The sequence below is a fragment of the Lolium rigidum genome, chromosome 2, assembly GCF_022539505.1.
Source record: "Lolium rigidum isolate FL_2022 chromosome 2, APGP_CSIRO_Lrig_0.1, whole genome shotgun sequence".
Taxonomy (NCBI): domain Eukaryota; kingdom Viridiplantae; phylum Streptophyta; class Magnoliopsida; order Poales; family Poaceae; genus Lolium; species Lolium rigidum.
The window spans coordinates 235,123,603-235,127,835 of NC_061509.1; positions in this window are offsets into that span (position 1 = coordinate 235,123,603).

Below are 4,233 nucleotides of genomic sequence, written 5' to 3' on the forward strand. Positions count from 1 at the left end.
AGCGATCTTACGGAGGGGCCGAGGAGGCGGGTGCCGGACGTCGTCGGTGCGAAGAAGGGCCCTTTAGTGGCCTGCCGCCGGCCAGCGTCGACGTCGTGGTGGAAGAAACCGAGCGCGAGGGAGCCGAGGAGGGGCAGGGTACGGGAGAGAGAGGCGGCCTCGTTGCACACGACACGGCCCCAGCGCCGGCACGTCAAGGCGCAGCGGACGACGGCTGGCCCGTCCAGGAGCCTGGCGAAGACGGCCGCGAGCGCGTCGTCGTGTAGAACGGACGTCGTGCTCTCGCGCTCCTCCGGCTCCGGTCGATCGTCGCCGTCCAGGGCGCGCCGCGCTGATCTGCGGCACCTCGAGAGCCATTCTCTGCTGATGTACGGCGCGGAGCGGGTGGCGGCCCCGCGCGGTCGCCGCAGCGGCGGCATCGATCTTTACAAGAAGAGGGAGCAGGGGGCGATCGAAGATCAGCGCAAGCGCAAGAGGCGGTTACAGGGTTTGAAGCATGGTTTTAAATAGATGGCTATAGCCTGGCTATAGCCCGGCTATAGCCTTTCAGGAGATCTGCCGCTGCGGCTATGTCCTTTGTAGGCTAAATGAGAAAAAACCGCTAATAACCGGCTATAGCCTAATTTAGCCCCTGTTTAGCCTCTACTTTAGCCGCTAAACCTCCTGTATTTTGAATTTATCTTCTCTTTTATTTTTTATTTCTTGTTTTCCGAATTTGCATTCGGTATAATTAGATAAAACTTGTGAGTTGAATATCTGAATACTTGTTTGCCTTGAATAGTTAAATAAGTTGAATCACGAATCATATTTGAGTCATAGTTTTCCTCTTCTTTTGGTAAGATATGACAAAAATATTTCAATTTTTTGAAAAAAGACTAAATGGAATAGCCCGCTATAACCCAGCTATAGTCTTTTATAGCTTCTAAAAAAATTGCGGCTAAATGAGATAGCCGGTTACGCCGCAAAGTCTTTTCTGGCGGAACCGGTAACTACCAGAGTACCCTGAACCAATCACACGGTGACAGCTGACCAGTACAATCTACCCCGCCCAAGTATCGCATCGTATTAGCTCTTTCGTGATTTTCTGCTGCATGTGTAGGTCCCACCCACATGGCTCTGTCCCCTCTCCTCTCTCTCCACAACTTTATCAGATTGCTGCTCTCTACAGCCGTGGCCCGTGGGTCAGCACTCAGAGCATCTCCACTCGTCCCCCCGAACAGGTCCCCGGCGAGCGTTTTTTCCATCCGGACGGCGAAATTCGGCCCAGTCGCGCCCCCGGTTCCTCGTTTTCGTCCGGATTTGGCCCTTCATCCATCCGGCGAGCCCACGCCATCCCCGGCCCCCGGGGCGCGCTCGGGGACTCCGGACGAAAGATTTTGGCGCGAAACGTCGTGTGGACCCGCGTAGTCGGCGACTGGAAAACCAAATCCTGTCGATTTTTCCTCCAATTTGCTTGCATATCCCCATTCCCTCCAATTTGCCCGCCGAAATTCCCCAATCTCCTCGTCTTCCAACTCCAGTTCCCGGCGGCGTCTTCTCGTCCACCACCACTCTCCTACTCGTCTTCTCGTCCACCACAATGCCGCCGAAGGCACCGGCGAGGAAGATGCGGGCGAAGAAGACGAAGCCGCCGGGCATGTCGAACGCCGAGTGGGCGGCGGACGAGAAACGGCGCGAGGTGGAAACAAGCGCCAGGGCGGAGAGGGTGAAAAAAGCCGCCGTCAAGAGGGCGGCGGCGGCGGCCCAGGACGAACAGGCGAGGATGATCAGCATGGCCCTGAGCGGCGGCAGCGTGTTCCCCGGCCAATGGCCGACGCAAGGTACAACCAGTTCCCCGTCGTCCTTCTCCCCTTCGCTGTACTCGCCGTCGCCGACTGCCGTGTTCCAAGAGGGCGCCTACGTCCAACCGTCCAGGTCCACGACGCCGCCGCCCGAGCTTGACGTCGGAGGTGGCGGCGTGTTCGAGGACACCTCGCCGGCCCTGCGACGAGGGCCGCTCCCGTTCGGTGCGATGGCGGCGCCGAACGAAGAGGAGATCCACGAGATGATCACCTCCGGCTCCATGGCCGCCGCTGTGAGCCCGGGGTTCTTCATGGCCGCCGCCGCTGCGTGGCCGGGGTTCTTCACGCAAGAGGAGGCGAGGGCGACGGCAGCTGTGGCGGCACGCAACGGGCATCGGGAGGATGTTGCCGACGGAAGCCAAGCCGTCGAAGAAGAAGACGAGGAAGAAGAAGAGCCAACTCAAGCCGCCGCCAACCTGTCGAAGGGGAAGAAGAAGAGGAAGAAGGACTCGCCGCCTGCCGAACCTCGTATCAAATGGACGCCGAAGGAAGAGGAGTGCCTCGCCGAAGCTTGGATGACCGTGTCCACGAACGGCATAATCGGGGCCAATCAGTCGTTCGACACATACGGCTTCGAGTGAAGCAGGCGTACGAGGAACGCAAACTCGTCGATCCCTACTTCAACAAGACGAACATGAACGTGTACCGGGAGAGAAGGCAATGGCCACCGATTGGGGGATCATGCGGACGGCGTGCAGCAAATGGCACGGCATACAGGAGGAGGTCGACAAACGGCCGATCAGCGGCCAGGACTTGGAGCAAAAGGTATGCTCCGCCGACCCTGCATCACCGAGGTACATCGTCGTTACCTGACCCGTATCGCCGTGCTCTTTTTTCCCCAGCTGCGCCGAGCTTTGGACATGTACACGGACGACACCGGCCTGCAGTTCAAGTTCCTCAACGTCTACGCCCGCCTCGAGAATTGCGAGAAGTGGAAGGAAACTCGCACGACCCTCTCGAAGAGCCAGGCCGAGAAGTACAACCCCGACGCTCTGGCGGCTTGCGCGGCGGAAGGGCGCCCTGAACTCGGCCAGAAGAAGCTGAAAGAGCTCAAACGGGCGGACAATCCCGCCGACAGGATGCAGGCGTCGATCGACAAGTGCTGGGCCGACTTGAGGTCGCACGCCGACGGGAGGAACGACAAGTTCGACGGCAGGTGGCGGGAGATGCTCGCCAATCAAGGCGCCCGGATCGCCCTGCTGAAGACGACGGCGGCGGCGAAGAAGAGGAACACAGACTTGGCGTTCCTCATGGGCGGCGGCGACATGGAACTGATGGACGAGGAGACGAGAAATTGGTACCAGGGCCACCGCAGCGACATCCTCCGAGCCACTCCGGCCAGTCCTTCGTCGTCCCCGCCGGCTCCTACCTCGTCTACCTCACCATCTACCTCGTCGACTGCGGCTGCTTCGACGTCCACTGCCGCTGCTTCCTCGTCGCCCGCCGCAGCCGCTTCAGCCACGGCGTGTGAGGGAACTGGTCCGTCGGACACCGCTGTGCCGGCCGGGACGGCCGACGAGCCTGTCTCCGTGTAATTTCCCTCCGATCGCCGATCTGTGGCTGATCCTTTTGCTCCTTTTGCCGATCAACTGGCCGTACTTGTAGCGCGGGACGGCGATTTGTTTAAATTTAAACTCTATCCGCCGAACTCCGGGTGGACGACTGGAAATAGGGTACTCCCCACGACTTAATTTCGTCCATTCCGGCGGTTGTTTCGTCCGGATTTGGGCGTGGGGAGCGCCAACGAGTGGGGATGCTCTTAGTAGCTAGGCCGGTTCTTATCATAACAAAAATTAAGTCCTTTTCCTGAGTATAATAATTTTACCATTATATTGTATTATTTTTCATTCAAATTTGACAAATTTCCAAAATAGTTTCAGCTCCATTCCAGAAAAGAAAATTCAAAATGTTCATAATATTTTTAAAATTGTGGATACCACTATCAGATCAACAGATTATTGTATATCATATTGAAATGAGACATCCTTTTTATGATCCTGTTATATGTTTATCCGATAAAACGAACAAGATATGTTTCAAGAACGATTTTAGGTATTAAAGAACTAATTATATATTTCATTAATTTCTGAAATTTGGTTCATACCAAGTACCACGTCAAACAACATCAAGGAAAATAAAGAAGGATAAGAGGGCCAAACGAAGAAGACGAGCAGATCCCGGTCGTGAGGGCTCGAGAAGCAGTCCAAAAAATTACACGCAAACTCTATGTTTCAGGTCGACGACCTCGCCCGGATCCGCGCCACCGCCTCCGTCCTCTCCTCGTTCATCCACAGGCAAGTAGTCTACCTCGCCGCTGTCCGCATGTCGTCTCTCCCGTCGCCAAGCAAGCTCGTTGTTCCTCCGATGCAGCGCCGCAGCTGCCTCACGGCCG